Source organism: Nematostella vectensis, chromosome 4 (assembly GCF_932526225.1).
Source record: "Nematostella vectensis chromosome 4, jaNemVect1.1, whole genome shotgun sequence".
NCBI classification, from domain to species: domain Eukaryota; kingdom Metazoa; phylum Cnidaria; class Anthozoa; order Actiniaria; family Edwardsiidae; genus Nematostella; species Nematostella vectensis.
The window spans coordinates 17,978,606-17,997,513 of NC_064037.1; the positions used below are offsets into that span (position 1 = coordinate 17,978,606).

At 47.7% G+C, this 18,908-nt stretch overlaps 1 long non-coding RNA gene across 1 annotated transcript; it reads left to right on the top strand.

The window, feature by feature from the left end:
* The first annotated feature begins 4,429 nt into the window (after positions 1 to 4,429).
* On the top strand, positions 4,430 to 9,057 carry LOC125561880. Its single transcript, XR_007307583.1, has 3 exons — positions 4,430 to 6,419; positions 7,340 to 7,480; positions 8,811 to 9,057. It is a non-coding gene; the product is annotated as an uncharacterized LOC125561880 (long non-coding RNA).
* Positions 9,058 to 18,908: the final 9,851 nt, after the last annotated feature.

An 18,908-nucleotide genomic window follows, 5' to 3' on the forward strand; every position in this document is an offset into this window, starting at 1 on the left:
AGACCAAGCCGCAAGACCAAGACCAAGCCGCAAGACCAAAACGAAGCCGCAAGACCAAGCCGCAAGACCAAGACCAAGCCGCAAGACCAAGACAAGCCGCAAGACCAAGACCAAGCCACAAGACCATGACAAGCCGCAAGACCAAGACCAAGCGGTAAGACCAAGACAAGCCGCAAGACCAAGACCAAGCCACAAGACCAAGACCCAGCCGCAAGCCCAAGACGAAGCCGCAAGACCAAGCCGCAAGACCAAGACAAGCCCCAAGACCAAGACAAGCCCCAAGACCAAGACAAGACCAAGACAAGCTGCAAGACCAAGACAAGCCGCAAGACCAAGCCTCAAGACCAAGACAAGCCACAAGACCAAGACAAGACCAAGACAAGCCGCAAGACCAAAACAAGCCGCAACACCAAGACAAGCCGAAAGACCAAGACCAAGCCGCAAGACCAAGACCAAGCCGCAAGACAAAGCCGCAAGACCAAGACAAGCCGCAAGACCAAGACAAGCCGCAAGACCAAGACCAAGCCACAAGACCATGACAAGCCGCAAGACCAAGACCAAGCGGTAAGACCAAGACAAGCCTCAAGACAAGCCACAAGACCAAGACCAAGCCGCAAGACGAAGACCAAGCCACAAGACCAACACAAGCCGCAAGACCAAGACAAGCCGCAAGACCAAGACCAAGCCACAAGACCAAGACAAGCCGCAAGACCAAGACAAGCCGCAAGACCAAGACCAAGCCGCAAGACCAAGACGAAGCCGCAAGACCAAGCCGCAAGACCAAGACCAAGCCGCAAGACCAAGACAAGCCGCAAGACCAAGACCAAGCCACAAGAACATGACAAGCCGCAAGACCAAGACCAAGCGGTAAAACCAAGACAAGCCGCAAGACCAAGACAAGCCGCAAGACCAAGACCAAGCCACAAGACCAAGACCAAGCCGCAAGACCAAGCCCCAAGACCAAGACAAGCCCCAAGACCAAGACAAGCCGCAAGACCAAGACCAAGCGGTAAGACCAAGACCAAGCGGTAAGACCAAGACAAGCCGCAAGACCAAGACCAAGCCACAAGACCAAGACCAAGCCGCAAGACCAAGCCGCAAGACCAAGCCGCAAGACCAAGACCAAGCCGCAAGACCAAGACCAAGCCACAAGACCAAGACCAAGCCACAAGACCATGACAAGCCGCAAGACCAAGCCTCAAGACCAAGACAAGCCGCTAGACCAAGACAAACCGCAAGACCAAGACAAGACCAAGACAAGCCTCAAGACCAAGCCAAGGGGAAACACCAAGACAAGCCGCAAGACAAGCCACAAGACCGAGACAAGCCGCAAGACCAAGTCAAGCCTCAAAACCAAGACAAGCCGCAACACCAAGACAAGTCGCAACACCAAGACCAAGCCGCAAGACCAAGACAAGCCGCAAGACCAAGACAAGCCGCAAGACCAACACAAGCCGTAAGACCAACACAAGCCGCAAGACCAAGACAAGCCGCAAGACCAAGACAAGCCGCAAGACCAAGACAAGCCGCAAGACCAAGCCGCAAGACCAAGACCAAGCCGCAAGACCAAGACCAAGCCACAAGACCAAGACCAAGCCGCAAGACCAAGCCCCAAGACCAAGACAAGCCTCAAGACCAAGACAAGCCGCAAGACCAAGCCTCAAGACCAAGACAAGCCACAAGACCAAGACAAGCCGCAAGACCAAAACAAGCCGCAACACCAAGACAAAGGGAAAGAACAGGACAAGCCTCAAGACCAAAACAAAGGGAAAGACCAGGACAAGCTGCAAGACCAGGACGAGCCGCAACACCAAGACAAGCCTCAAGACCAAGACTAGCCACAAGACCAAGACAAGCCGCAAACCAAAACAAGCCGCAACACCAAGACAAGCCGCAACACCAAGACCAAGCCGCAAGACCAAGACCAAGACGCAAGACCAAGACCAAGCCGCAAAACCAAGCCGCAAGACCAAGACCAAGCCGCAAGACCAAGACCAAGCCGCAAGACCAAGCCGCAAGACCAAGACCAAGTTGCAAGACCAAGACAAGCCGCAAGACCAAGACCAAGCCACAAGCCCATGACAAGCCGCAAGACCAAGACCAAGGGGTAAGACCAAGACAAGCCTCAAGACAAGCCTCAAGACAAGCCACAAGACCAAGACCAAGCCGCAAGACGAAGACCAAGCCACAAGACCAAGACAAGCCGCAAGACCAAGACAAGCCGCAAGACCAAGACCAAGCGGTAAGACCAAGACAAGACCAAGACAAGCCGCAAGACCAAGACCAAGCCACAAGACCAAGACCAAGCCGCAAGACCAAGCCGCAAGACCAAGACCAAGCCGCAAGACCAAGACCAAGCCACAAGACCAAGACCAAGCCACAAGACCATGACAAGCCGCAAGACCAAGCCTCAAGACCAAGACAAGCCGCTAGACCAAGACAAACCGCAAGACCAAGACAAGACCAAGACAAGCCTCAAGACCAAGCCAAGGGGAAACACCAAGACAAGCCGCAAGACAAGCCACAAGACCGAGACAAGCCGCAAGACCAAGTCAAGCCTCAAAACCAAGACAAGCCGCAACACCAAGACAAGTCGCAACACCAAGACCAAGCCGCAAGACCAAGACAAGCCGCAAGACCAAGACAAGCCGCAAGACCAACACAAGCCGTAAGACCAACACAAGCCGCAAGACCAAGACAAGCCGCAAGACCAAGACAAGCCGCAAGACCAAGACAAGCCGCAAGACCAAGACCAAGCCACAAGAACATGACAAGCCGCAAGACCAAGACCAAGCGGTAAGACCAAGACAAGCCGCAAGACCAAGACCAAGCCACAAGACCAAGACCAAGCCGCAAGACCAAGACGAAGCCGCAAGACCAAGCCGCAAGACCAAGACAAGCCCCAAGACCAAGACAAGCCCCAAGACCAAGACAAGACCAAGACAAGCTGCAAGACCAAGACAAGCCGCAAGACCAAGCCTCAAGACCAAGACTAGCCACAAGACCAAGACAAGACCAAGACAAGCCGCAAGACCAAAACAAGCCGCAACACCAAGACAAGCCGCAAGACCAAGACCAAGCCGCAAGACCAAGACCAAGCCGCAAAACCAAGCCGCAAGACCAAGACCAAGCCGCAAGACCAAGACAAGCCGCAAGACCAAGACCAAGACCAAGCCACAAGACCATGACAAGCCGCAAGACCAAGACCAAGCGGTAAGACCAAGACAAGCCTCAAGACAAGCCACAAGACCAAGACCAAGCCACAAGACCGAGACAAGCCGCAAGACCAAGACAAGGCGCAAGACCAAGACCAAGCCACAAGACCATGACAAGTCGCAAGACCAAGACCAAGCGGTAAGACCAAGACAAGACCAAGACCAAGCCGCAAGACAAAGACCAAGCCACAAGACCAAGACCAAGCCACAAGACCAAGACCAAGCCACAAGACCATGACAAGCCGCAAGACCAAACCTCAAGACCAAGACAAGCCGCGAGACCAAGACAAACCGCAAGACCAAGACAAGACCAAGACAAGCCTCAAGACCAAGCCAAGGGGAAACACCAAGACAAGCCGCAAGACAAGCCACAAGACCGAGACAAGCCGCAAGACCAAGTCAAGCCTCAAGACCAAGACAAGCCGCAACACCAAGACAAGCCGCAACACCAAGACCAAGCCGCAAGACCAAGACAAGCCGCAAGACCAAGACAAGCCGCAAGACCAAGACAAGCCGCAAGACCAACACAAGCCGCAAGACCAAGACAAGCCGCAAGACCAAGACAAGCCGCAAGACCAAGACCAAGCCGCAAGACCAAGACAAGCCGCCAGACCAAGACAAGCCACAAGACCAAGACAAGCCGCGAGACCAAGACAAGCCACAAGACCAAGACAAGCCACAAGACCAAGACAAGCCGCGAGACCAAGACAAACCGCAAGACCAAGACAAGACCAAGACAAGCCTCAATACCAAGCCAAGGGGAAACACCAAGACAAGCCGCAAGACAAGCCACAAGACCGAGACAAGCCGCAAGACCAAGACAAGCCTCAAGACCAAGACAAGCCTCAAGACCAAGACAAGCCGCAACACCAAGACAAGCCGCAAGACTAAGACAAGCCGCAAGACCAAGACCAAGCCGCAAGACCAAGACCAAGCCGCAAGACCAAGCCAAGCCGCAAGACCAAGACAAGCCGCAAGACCAAGACAAGCCTCAAGACCAAGACAAGCCGCAAGACCAAGACAAAGGGAAAGAACAGGACAAGCCTCAAGACCAAGACAAAGGGAAAGACCAGGACAAGCCGCAAGACCAGGACAAGCCGCAACACCAAGACAAGCCGCAAGACCAAGACCAAGCCGCAAGACCAAGACCAAGCTGCAAGACCAAGCCAAGCCCCAAGACTAAGACAAGTCACAAGACCAAGACAAGACCAAGACAAGCTGCAAGACCAATACAAGCCGCAAGACCAAGCCTCAAGACCAAGAAAAGCCACAAGACCAAGACAAGACTGACTAGCACTTGACCATTGGTGAAGAGTCAAGGTAGAAACGTCTGACTAGCACTTGACCATGGGTGAAGAGTCAAGGTAGAAACGTCTGACTAGCACTTGACCATGGGTGAAGAGTCAAGGTAGATACGTCTGACTAGCACTTGACCATGGGTAAAGAGTCAAGGTAGAAACGTCTGACTAGCACTTGACCATGGGTGAAGAGTCAAGGCAGAAACGTCTGACTAGCACTTGACCATGGGTGAAGAGTCAAGGTAGAGACGTCTGACTAGCACTTGACCATGGGTGAAGAGTCCAGGTAGAGACGTCTGACTAGCACTTGACCATGGGTGAAGAGTCAAGGTAGAGACGTCTGACTAGCACTTGACCATGGGTGAAGAGTCAAGGTAGAAACGTCTGACTAGCACTTGACCATGGGTGAAGAGTCAAGGTAGAGACGTCTGAATAGCACTTGACCATGGGTGAAGAGTCAAGGTGGATACGTCTGACTAGCACTTGACCATGGGTGAAGAGTCAAGGTAGAGACGTCTGACTAGCACTTGACCATGGGTGAAGAGTTAAGGTAGATACGTCTGACTAGCACTTGACCATGGGTAAAGAGTCAAGGTAGAAACGTCTGACTAGCACTTGACCATGGGTGAAGAGTCAAGGTAGAGACGTCTGACTAGCACTTGACCATGGGTGAAGAGTCAAGGTAGATACGTCTGACTAGCACTTGACCATGGGTAAAGAGTCAAGGTAGAAACGTCTGACTAGCACTTGACCATGGGTGAAGAGTCAAGGTAGAGACGTCTGACTAGCACTTGAACATGATTGAAGAGTCAAGGTAGATACGTCTGACTAGCACTTGACCATGGGTAAAGAGTCAAGGTAGAAACGTCTGACTAGCACTTGACCATGGGTGAAGAGTCAAGGTAGAAACGTCTGACTAGAACTTGACCATGGGTGAAGAGTCAATGTAGAAACGTCTGACTAGCACTTGACCATGGGTGAAGAGTCAAGGTAGAGACGTCTGACTAGCACTTGACCATGGGTGAAGAGTCAAGGTAGATACGTCTGACTAGCACTTGACCATGGGTAAAGAGTCAAGGTAGAAACGTCTGACTAGCACTTGACCATGGGTGAAGAGTCAAGGTAGATACGTCTGACTAGCACTTGACCATGGGTGAAGAGTCAAGGTAGAGACGTCTGACTAGCACTTGACCATGGGTGAAGAGTCAAGGTAGAGACGTCTGACTTGCACTTTACCATGGGTAAAGAGTCAAGGTAGATACGTCTGACTAGCACTTGACCATGGGTGAAGAGTCAAGGTAGAGACGTCTGACTAGCACTTGACCATGGGTGAAGAGTCAAGGTAGAAACGTCTGACTAGCACTTGACCATGGGTGAAGAGTCAAGGTAGAGACGTCTGAATAGCACTTGACCATGGGTGAAGAGTCAAGGTAGATACGTCTGACTAGCACTTGACCATGGGTGAAGAGTCAAGGTAGAGACGTTTGACTAGCACTTGACCATGGGTGAAGAGTCAAGGTAGAGACGTCTGACTAGCACTTGACCATGGGTGAAGAGTCAAGGTAGAGACGTCTGACTAGCACTTGACCATGGGTGAAGAATCAAGGTAGAGACGTCTGACTAGCACTTGACCATGGGTAAAGAGTCAAGGTAGAGACGTCTGAGTAGCACTTGGCCATGGGTGGAGAGGTGAAACCCCATTTAAACAGATTACAATCCAAGAAGCTGTGGTAAAAGGCCAACACAATTACTGCTATGATGTTTGTGTCAGAGACAAGTTTCTTGTCAGGAGAAAGCAGGAAAAAGGGGCCCTGGTCTAATTATCAATGAGGGCTGCCAGCTTGGTCATTTACAATGAGATATGGACTCTGGGCTTTAGTCACTGACAGACGAAATGTTTGCCAAGGTTATAATAATATAGTGTTTGATCCTTTTAACTACATCATGTACATCATGTTTGAGTTGATATATGATATACAGTATATAGCTCCGAAGTTTAATGATCAGCAAGATGATAACTCTTTGTTAGTAATAGGGGACTTGCGCTAAGAGATCACGTGACTGATCGGGTGGCAGACTAGCGCGCTCTCAGGGTTTAAGGTCTTGGTAAAGGTAAATTTGACACCACTGTTTTTTTCGTGTTTTTTTGCAAAACCTGTATCAATAGTTCTTAAACTTTATTTTTGCAAAATATTTTTTGCCATAAATCGCATTCTAAGACGGCAAAATGGGCCTTTGCTGTTTCCCGTGACTTGTTGACCGTGTATTCACGCCAAATCTTTGACATTTCTAGCGTATTATTTTGGGGCGAGAACTCTGGAGCTTGTCGGCCGTAACCTCGCGACGGGTTTTAAGATATCGACTTCAAATTTTCGGGATCTGATACATAATTATGCCATGTCATAAAGTATGTGAGGAATTTTCGATTTTCGACTGAAGCGCAAGTCCCCTCCATGATCTCTTAGCGCAAATCCCCTCCATGATCTCTTAGCGCAAGTCCCGTCCATGATCTCTTAGCGCAAGTCCCCTCCATGAGCTATTTATCCCTAGAGCTATAATAGCTCATGAAGGGGGCATTTCCTTTATAAAATTCCAACTATACATTACTTATCAATTTAAATCAATTGAATTAAAATCATCAATTGTTATCAGCTTTTGATATCAATTGATAATCATTTAGTAAATTAATATCATTGGTTATCAATTTATGCCAATATTCATTTTTATCAACTAGTTACGTCTGGAGATGATGATGATGACTAAAGATGTGGTTTAATGATGATTAATGATGTTGATTAATAAACTCAACTCGTTTGTGTCTTTCAGTGCCTCCCCGGTCTCGCCTTGAGCCTCAGTCCAGTTGGAACAGGGCTGTTATTATATCCACGATATGCGTCGCTATATTAATTGCCGTCATTACTGGAATCTCCATTCTTTGGTACTTTCGGAAAAAGAGGCACATCGCAAGTAAGAATATCCCTCTTTCATGAAAACTCAAAAGATACTCTGGGTTACAGGGTTATTTGCAAAGGCACAACAAAAAACGCTGATTTACCGCTCAGCCTAGCTAGCTCAGCCTACTACACGCGGACCAAGCTCTAGGTCTTTGTGTAAGGTGTTGAAATTCTCTTTTGAATGTCGATACAACAAGTCAGCCAGCCAGCCTAGTGAGCGAGCCAGCCTAGTGAGCGAGTCAGCCTAGTGAGCGAGCCAGCCTAGTGAGCGAGTCAGCCTAGTGAGCGAGCCAGCCTAGTGAGTGAGTCAGCCTAGTGAGCGAGCCAGCCTAGTGAGCGAGCCAGCCTAGTGAGCGAGTCAGCCTAGTAAGCGAGTCACAGGGACGGGTGCCTATGCACGTGAACTGTGATGTCAGAGGTGAGATACCAAAAGCATGAATTTATTAGCTTTTTTTCATAATTAGACAGAGCTAGAGCTACGACAGCGAAGTTAGCAAGAACGGCACTTACGACAGCGACATTAGCAAGAACGGCACTTACGGCAGCGACGTTAGCAAGAACGGCACTTACGACAGCGACGTTAGCAAGAACGGGACTTACGACGGCGACATTAGCAAGAACGGCACTTACGACAGCGCCATTAGCAAGAACGGTATTTACGACGGTGACATTAGCAAGAACGGTATTTTCGACAGCGACATTAGCAAGAACGGTATTTACATACGACAACGACATTAGCAAGAACGGCACTTACGACGGTTATAACTTACTCTAGTTATAATTTTCTCTAATTTCGACACAAGCTCTGAACATGTTCTTGGTGTGCTTGGCTGGGAAATTCAACAAAAGGCAATTATGATTTTTAAGGCCTTAAATAATCTTGTACCTGCCTATATCAAAGATATTTTTTCATACCGCGTCTCCTTCTATGATTTCAGGGATAGGTAAAAAAGGCTAGCCATACCAAAACCGCGAACCAACTACATGAAAAGGTCTTTTGGCTACAGTGGTGCGGTTCTTTGGAACCAGCTCCCAAACTCAATACGTACCGCATCAACCCTCTCTCAATTCAAAATAGGGTTGGACAGCTGAAACTTCTAAACCATACTCACACACGGCAAACCTGTAAAACAGTAGTTAATTGTATTTATTTTAATGTAATTAATTTTATGTTTGTATGTATGTATTCCTTTTTACCCCATATTGCAAAGTCACAGCAACTGAGATACTTTCAGTGCGTGATAGGTGATAAGAGTTTCTTGCGAATTGACCGTAGTATTCCAGATGTAGGTCGTAACAAAGGAGTGGTAATAGCTATTCTTTTATTCTTTGCTGTCTGTCAGAAACACCCGGACTGTACAAGTACGACGTGTTTGTTACGTACAACAGTCAAGACTACGGCTGGGTCAGAAGCCATCTTCTCCCTACTGGAAGCGGATACCATCACCTGCTGCATCCACAACTTTGATACAGGAGTCCCTTACTATGACACAGGAGTTCCTTACTATGACACAGGAGTCCCTTACTATGAGAACATGGCGAACAGTGAGACAGGAGTTCCTTACTATGAGAACATGGCGAACAGTGAGACAGGAGTTCCTTACTATGAGAACATGGCGAACAGTGAGACAGGAGTTCCTTACTATGAGACAGGAGTTCCTTACTATGAGAACATGGCGAACAGTGAGACAGGAGTCCCTTACTATGAGAACATGGCGAACAGTGAGACAGGAGTTCCTTACTATGAGAACATGGCGAACAGTGAGACAGGAGTTCCTTACTATGAGACAGGAGTCCCTTACTATGAGAACATGGCGAACAGTGCGACAGGAGTCCCTTACTATGAGAACCTGGCGAACAGTGAGACAGGAGTCCCTTACTATGAGAACATGGCGAACAGTGAGACAGGAGTTCCTTACTATGACACAGGAGTCCCTTACTATGAGACAGGAGTAACTTACTATGAGAACATGGCGAACAGTGAGACAGGAGTCCCTTACTATGAGAACATGGCGAACAGTGAGACAGGAGTCCCTTACTATGAGAACATGGCGAACAGTGAGACAGGAGTTCCTTACTATGAGACAGGAGTCCCTTACTATGAGAACATGGCGAACAGTGAGACAGAAGTTCCTTACTATGAGACAGGAGTCCCTTACTATGAGAACATGGCGAACAGTGAGACAGGAGTCCCTTACTATGAGAACATGGCGAACAGTGAGACAGGAGTTCCTTACTATGACACAGGAGTTCCTTACTATGAGAACATGGCGAACAGTGAGACAGGAGTTCCTTACTATGAGACAGGAGTCCCTTACTATGTGAACATGGCGAACAGTGAGACAGGAGTCCCTTACTATGAGAACATGGCGAACAGTGAGACAGGAGTTCTTTACTATGACACAGGAGTTCCTTACTATGAGAACATGGCGAACAGTGAGACAGGAGTTCCTTACTATGAGAACATGGCGAACAGTGAGACAGGAGTTCCTTACTATGAGAACATGGCGAACAGTGAGACAGGAGTTCCTTACTATGAGAACATGGCGAACAGTGAGACAGGAGTTCCTTACTATGGAACATGGCGAACAGTGGACAGGAGTACCTTACTATGAGAACATGGCGAACAGTGAGACAGGAGTTCCTTACTATGAGAACATGGCGAACAGTGAGACAGGAGTTCCTTACTATGAGACAGGAGTTCCTTACTATGAAAACATGGCGAACAGTGAGACAGGAGTTCCTTACTATGAGAACATGGCGAACAGTGAGACAGGAGTTCCTTACTATGAGAACATGGCGAACAGTGAGACAGGAGTTCCTTACTATGAGAACATGGCGAACATTGAGACAGGAGTTCCTTACTATGGAACATAGCGAACAGTGGACAGGAGTCCCTTACTATGAGAACATGGCGAACAGTGAGACAGGAGTTCCTTACTATGAGAACATGGCGAACAGTGAGACAGGAGTTCCTTACTATGAGAACATGGCGAACAGTGAGACAGGAGTTCCTAACTATGGAACATGGCGAACAGTGAGACAGGAGTTCCTTACTATGAGAACATGGCGAACAGTGAGACAGGAGTTCCTTACCATGAGAACATGGCGAACAGTGAGACAGGAGTTCCTTACTATGAGACAGGAGTCCCTTACTATGAGAACATGGCAAACAGTGAGACAGGAGTTCCTTACTATGAGAACATGGCGAACAGTGAGACAGGAGTTCCTTACTATGAGAACATGGCGAACAGTGAGACAGGAGTCCCTTACTATGAGACAGGAGTCCCTTACTATGTGAACATGGCGAACAGTGAGACAGGAGTCCCTTACTATGAGAACATGGCGAACAGTGAGACAGGAGTTCCTTACTATGAGACAGGAGTTCCTTACTATGACAACATGGCGAACAGTGAGACAGGAGTTCCTTACTATGAGAACATGGCGAACAGTGAGACAGGAGTTCCTTACTATGAGAACATGGCGAACAGTGAGACAGGAGTCCCTTACTATGAGAACATGGCGAACAGTGAGACAGGAGTTCCTTACTATGAGAACATGGCGAACAGTGAGACAGCAGTTCCTTACTATGAGAACATGGCGAACAGTGAGACAGAAATTCCTTACTATGAGACAGGAGTTCCTTACTATGAGAACATGGCTAACAGTGAGACAGGAGTTCCTTACTATGAGAACATGGCGAACAGTGAGACAGGAGTTCCTTACTATGGGACAGGAGTCCCTTACTATGAGAACATGGCAAACAGTGAGACAGGAGTTCCTTACTATGAGAACATGGCGAACAGTGAGACAGGAGTTCCTTACTATGACACAGGAGTCCCTTACTATGAGACAGGAGTAACTTACTATGAGAACATGGCGAACAGTGAGACAGGAGTCCCTTACTATGAGAACATGGCGAACAGTGAGACAGGAGTCCCTTACTATGAGAACATGGCGAACAGTGAGACAGGAGTTCCTTACTATGAGACAGGAGTCCCTTACTATGAGAACATGGCGAACAGTGAGACAGAAGTTCCTTACTATGAGACAGGAGTCCCTTACTATGAGAACATGGCGAACAGTGAGACAGGAGTCCCTTACTATGAGAACATGGCGAACAGTGAGACAGGAGTTCCTTACTATGACACAGGAGTTCCTTACTATGAGAACATGGCGAACAGTGAGACAGGAGTTCCTTACTATGAGACAGGAGTCCCTTACTATGTGAACATGGCGAACAGTGAGACAGGAGTCCCTTACTATGAGAACATGGCGAACAGTGAGACAGGAGTTCTTTACTATGACACAGGAGTTCCTTACTATGAGAACATGGCGAACAGTGAGACAGGAGTTCCTTACTATGAGAACATGGCGAACAGTGAGACAGGAGTTCCTTACTATGAGAACATGGCGAACAGTGAGACAGGAGTTCCTTACTATGAGAACATGGCGAACAGTGAGACAGGAGTTCCTTACTATGGAACATGGCGAACAGTGGACAGGAGTACCTTACTATGAGAACATGGCGAACAGTGAGACAGGAGTTCCTTACTATGAGAACATGGCGAACAGTGAGACAGGAGTTCCTTACTATGAGACAGGAGTTCCTTACTATGAAAACATGGCGAACAGTGAGACAGGAGTTCCTTACTATGAGAACATGGCGAACAGTGAGACAGGAGTTCCTTACTATGAGACAGGAGTTCCTTACTATGAGAACATGGCGAACAGTGAGACAGGAGTCCCTTGCTATGGGACAGGAGTCCCTTACTATGAGAACATGGCAAACAGTGAGACAGGAGTTCCTTACTATGAGAACATGGCGAACAGTGAGACAGGAGTTCCTTACTATGACACAGGAGTCCCTTACTATGAGACAGGAGTAACTTACTATGAGAACATGGCGAACAGTGAGACAGGAGTCCCTTACTATGAGAACATGGCGAACAGTGAGACAGGAGTCCCTTACTATGAGAACATGGCGAACAGTGAGACAGGAGTTCCTTACTATGAGACAGGAGTCCCTTACTATGAGAACATGGCGAACAGTGAGACAGAAGTTCCTTACTATGAGACAGGAGTCCCTTACTATGAGAACATGGCGAACAGTGAGACAGGAGTCCCTTACTATGAGAACATGGCGAACAGTGAGACAGGAGTTCCTTACTATGACACAGGAGTTCCTTACTATGAGAACATGGCGAACAGTGAGACAGGAGTTCCTTACTATGAGACAGGAGTCCCTTACTATGTGAACATGGCGAACAGTGAGACAGGAGTCCCTTACTATGAGAACATGGCGAACAGTGAGACAGGAGTTCTTTACTATGACACAGGAGTTCCTTACTATGAGAACATGGCGAACAGTGAGACAGGAGTTCCTTACTATGAGAACATGGCGAACAGTGAGACAGGAGTTCCTTACTATGAGAACATGGCGAACAGTGAGACAGGAGTTCCTTACTATGAGAACATGGCGAACAGTGAGACAGGAGTTCCTTACTATGGAACATGGCGAACAGTGGACAGGAGTACCTTACTATGAGAACATGGCGAACAGTGAGACAGGAGTTCCTTACTATGAGAACATGGCGAACAGTGAGACAGGAGTTCCTTACTATGAGACAGGAGTTCCTTACTATGAAAACATGGCGAACAGTGAGACAGGAGTTCCTTACTATGAGAACATGGCGAACAGTGAGACAGGAGTTCCTTACTATGAGAACATGGCGAACAGTGAGACAGGAGTTCCTTACTATGAGAACATGGCGAACATTGAGACAGGAGTTCCTTACTATGGAACATAGCGAACAGTGGACAGGAGTCCCTTACTATGAGAACATGGCGAACAGTGAGACAGGAGTTCCTTACTATGAGAACATGGCGAACAGTGAGACAGGAGTTCCTTACTATGAGAACATGGCGAACAGTGAGACAGGAGTTCCTAACTATGGAACATGGCGAACAGTGAGACAGGAGTTCCTTACTATGAGAACATGGCGAACAGTGAGACAGGAGTTCCTTACCATGAGAACATGGCGAACAGTGAGACAGGAGTTCCTTACTATGAGACAGGAGTCCCTTACTATGAGAACATGGCAAACAGTGAGACAGGAGTTCCTTACTATGAGAACATGGCGAACAGTGAGACAGGAGTTCCTTACTATGAGAACATGGCGAACAGTGAGACAGGAGTCCCTTACTATGAGACAGGAGTCCCTCACTATGTGAACATGGCGAACAGTGAGACAGGAGTCCCTTACTATGAGAACATGGCGAACAGTGAGACAGGAGTTCCTTACTATGAGACAGAAGTTCCTTACTATGAGAACATGGCGAACAGTGAGACAGGAGTTCCTTACTATGAGAACATGGCGAACAGTGAGACAGCAGTTCCTTACTATGAGACAGGAGTCCCTTACTATGAGAACATGGCGAACAGTGAGACAGGAGTCCCTTACTATGAGAACATGGCGAACAGTGAGACAGGAGTTCCTTACTATGAGAACATGGCGAACAGTGAGACAGAAATTCCTTACTATGAGACAGGAGTTCCTTACTATGAGAACATGGCTAACAGTGAGACAGGAGTTCCTTACTATGAGAACATGGCGAACAGTGAGACAGGAGTTCCTTACTATGGGACAGGAGTCCCTTACTATGAGAACATGGCAAACAGTGAGACAGGAGTTCCTTACTATGAGAACATGGCGAACAGTGAGACAGGAGTTCCTTACTATGACACAGGAGTCCCTTACTATGAGAACATGGCGAACAGTGAGACAGGAGTCCCTTACCATGAGAACATGGCGAACAGTGAGACAGGAGTTCCTTTCTATGAGACAGGAGTCCCTTACTATGAGAACATGGCGAACAGTGAGACAGGAGTTCCTTACTATGAGACAGGAGTTCCTTACTATGAGAACATGGCGAACAGTGAGACAGGAGTCCCTTACTATGAGAACATGGCGAACAGTGAGACAGGAGTTCCTTACTATGAGAACATGGCGAACAGTGAGACAGGAGTTCCTTACTATGAGACAGGAGTCCCTTACTATGAGAACATGGCGAACAGTGAGACAGGAGTCCCTTACTATGAGACAGGAGTCCCTTACTATGAGAACATGGCGAACAGTGAGACAGGAGTCCCTTACCATGAGAACATGGCGAACAGTGAGACAGGAGTTCCTTTCTATGAGACAGGAGTCCCTTACTATGAGAACATGGCGAACAGTGAGACAGGAGTCCCTTACCATGAGAACATGGCGAACAGTGAGACAGGAGTTCCTTTCTATGAGACAGGAGTCCCTTACTATGAGAACATGGCGAACAGTGAGACAGGAGTTCCTTACTATGAGACAGGAGTTCCTTACTATGAGAACATGGCGAACAGTGAGACAGGAGTCCCTTACTATGAGAACCTGGCGAACAGTGAGACAGGAGTCCCTTACTATGAGAACATGGCGAACAGTGAGACAGGAGTTCCTTACTATGACACAGGAGTCCCTTACTATGAGACAGGAGTCCCTTACTATGAGAACATGGCGAACAGTGAGACAGGAGTCCCTTACTATGAGAACATGGCGAACAGTGAGACAGGAGTCCCTTACTATGAGAACATGGCGAACAGTGAGACAGGAGTTCCTTACTATGAGACAGGAGTCCCTTACTATGAGAACATGGCGAACAGTGAGACAGGAGTTCCTTACTATGAGACAGGAGTCCCTTACTATGAGAACATGGCGAACAGTGAGACAGGAGTCCCTTACTATGAGAACATGGCGAACAGTGAGACAGGAGTTCCTTACTATGACACAGGAGTTCCTTACTATGAGAACATGGCGAACAGTGAGACAGGAGTTCCTTACTATGAGACAGGAGTCCCTTACTATGTGAACATGGCGAACAGTGAGACAGGAGTCCCTTACTATGAGAACATGGCGAACAGTGAGACAGGAGTTCTTTACTATGACACAGGAGTTCCTTACTATGAGAACATGGCGAACAGTGAGACAGGAGTTCCTTACTATGAGAACATGGCGAACAGTGAGACAGGAGTTCCTTACTATGAGAACATGGCGAACAGTGAGACAGGAGTTCCTTACTATGGAACATGGCGAACAGTGGACAGGAGTACCTTACTATGAGAACATGGCGAACAGTGAGACAGGAGTTCCTTACTATGAGAACATGGCGAACAGTGAGACAGGAGTTCCTTACTATGAGACAGGAGTTCCTTACTATGAGAACATGGCTAGCAGTGAGACAGGAGTTCCTTACTATGAGAACATGGCGAACAGTGAGACAGGAGTTCCTTACTATGAGAACATGGCGAACAGTGAGACAGGAGTTCCTTACTATGAGAACATGGCGAACATTGAGACAGGAGTTCCTTACTATGGAACATAGCGAACAGTGGGCAGGAGTCCCTTACTATGAGAACATGGCGAACAGTGAGACAGGAGTTCCTTACTATGAGAACATGGCGAACAGTGAGACAGGAGTTCCTTACTATGAGAACATGGCGAACAGTGAGACAGGAGTTCCTAACTATGGAACATGGCGAACAGTGAGACAGGAGTTCCTTACTATGAGAACATGGCGAACAGTGAGACAGGAGTTCCTTACCATGAGAACATGGCGAACAGTGAGACAGGAGTTCCTTACTATGAGACAGGAGTCCCTTACTATGAGAACATGGCAAACAGTGAGACAGGAGTTCCTTACTATGAGAACATGGCGAACAGTGAGACAGGAGTTCCTTACTATGAGAACATGGCGAACAGTGAGACAGGAGTCCCTTACTATGAGACAGGAGTCCCTTACTATGTGAACATGGCGAACAGTGAGACAGGAGTCCCTTACTATGAGAACATGGCGAACAGTGAGACAGGAGTTCCTTACTATGAGACAGGAGTTCCTTACTATGAGAACATGGCGAACAGTGAGACAGGAGTTCCTTACTATGAGAACATGGCGAACAGTGAGACAGGAGTTCCTTACTATGACACAGGCGTTCCTTACTATGAGAACATGGCGAACAGTGAGACAGGAGTCCCTTACTATGAGAACCTGGCGAACAGTGAGACAGGAGTTCCTTACTATGAGAACATGGCGAACATTGAGACAGGAGTTCCTTACTATGACACAGGCGTTCCTTACTATGAGAACATGGCGAACAGTGAGACAGGAGTCCCTTACTATGAGAACCTGGCGAACAGTGAGACAGGAGTTCCTTACTATGAGAACATGGCGAACAGTGAGACAGAAATTCCTTACTATGAGACAGGATTTCCTTACTATGAGAACATGGCTAACAGTGAGACAGGAGTTCCTTACCATGAGAACATGGCGAACAGTGAGACAGGAGTTCCTTACTATGAGAACATGGCGAACAGTGAGACAGCAGTTCCTTACTATGAGACAGGAGTCCCTTACTATGAGAACATGGCGAACAGTGAGACAGGAGTCCCTTACTATGAGAACATGGCGAACAGTGAGACAGGAGTCCCTTACTATGAGAACATGGCGAACAGTGAGACAGGAGTCCCTTACTATGGAACATGGCGAACAGTGAGACAGGAGTTCCTTACTATGAGAACATGGCTAGCAGTGAGACAGGAGTTCCTTACTATGAGAACATGGCGAACAGTGAGACAGGAGTTCCTTACTATGAGAACATGGCGAACAGTGAGACAGGAGTTCCTTACTATGAGAACATGGCGAACATTGAGACAGGAGTTCCTTACTATGGAACATAGCGAACAGTGGGCAGGAGTCCCTTACTATGAGAACATGGCGAACAGTGAGACAGGAGTTCCTTACTATGAGAACATGGCGAACAGTGAGACAGGAGTTCCTTACTATGAGAACATGGCGAACAGTGAGACAGGAGTTCCTAACTATGGAACATGGCGAACAGTGAGACAGGAGTTCCTTACTATGAGAACATGGCGAACAGTGAGACAGGAGTTCCTTACCATGAGAACATGGCGAACAGTGAGACAGGAGTTCCTTACTATGAGACAGGAGTCCCTTACTATGAGAACATGGCAAACAGTGAGACAGGAGTTCCTTACTATGAGAACATGGCGAACAGTGAGACAGGAGTCCCTTACTATGAGAACATGGCGAACAGTGAGACAGGAGTTCCTTACTATGAGACAGGAGTCCCTTACTATGAGAACATGGCGAACAGTGAGACAGGAGTTCCTTACTATGAGACAGGAGTCCCTTACTATGAGAACATGGCGAACAGTGAGACAGGAGTCCCTTACTATGAGAACATGGCGAACAGTGAGACAGGAGTTCCTTACTATGACACAGGAGTTCCTTACTATGAGAACATGGCGAACAGTGAGACAGGAGTTCCTTACTATGAGACAGGAGTCCCTTACTATGTGAACATGGCGAACAGTGAGACAGGAGTCCCTTACTATGAGAACATGGCGAACAGTGAGACAGGAGTTCTTTACTATGACACAGGAGTTCCTTACTATGAGAACATGGCGAACAGTGAGACAGGAGTTCCTTACTATGAGAACATGGCGAACAGTGAGACAGGAGTTCCTTACTATGAGAACATGGCGAACAGTGAGACAGGAGTTCCTTACTATGAGAACATGGCGAACAGTGAGACAGGAGTTCCTTACTATGGAACATGGCGAACAGTGGACAGGAGTACCTTACTATGAGAACATGGCGAACAGTGAGACAGGAGTTCCTTACTATGAGAACATGGCGAACAGTGAGACAGGAGTTCCTTACTATGAGACAGGAGTTCCTTACTATGAGAACATGGCTAGCAGTGAGACAGGAGTTCCTTACTATGAGAACATGGCGAACAGTGAGACAGGAGTTCCTTACTATGAGAACATGGCGAACAGTGAGACAGGAGTTCCTTACTATGAGAACATGGCGAACATTGAGACAGGAGTTCCTTACTATGGAACATAGCGAACAGTGGGCAGGAGTCCCTTACTATGAGAACATGGCGAACAGTGAGACAGGAGTTCCTTACTATGAGAACATGGCGAACAGTGAGACAGGAGTTCCTTACTATGAGAACATGGCGAACAGTGAGACAGGAGTTCCTAACTATGGAACATGGCGAACAGTGAGACAGGAGTTCCTTACTATGAGAACATGGCGAACAGTGAGACAGGAGTTCCTTACCATGAGAACATGGCGAACAGTGAGACAGGAGTTCCTTACTATGAGACAGGAGTCCCTTACTATGAGAACATGGCAAACAGTGAGACAGGAGTTCCTTACTATGAGAACATGGCGAACAGTGAGACAGGAGTTCCTTACTATGAGAACATGGCGAACAGTGAGACAGGAGTCCCTTACTATGAGACAGGAGTCCCTTACTATGTGAACATGGCGAACAGTGAGACAGGAGTCCCTTACTATGAGAACATGGCGAACAGTGAGAC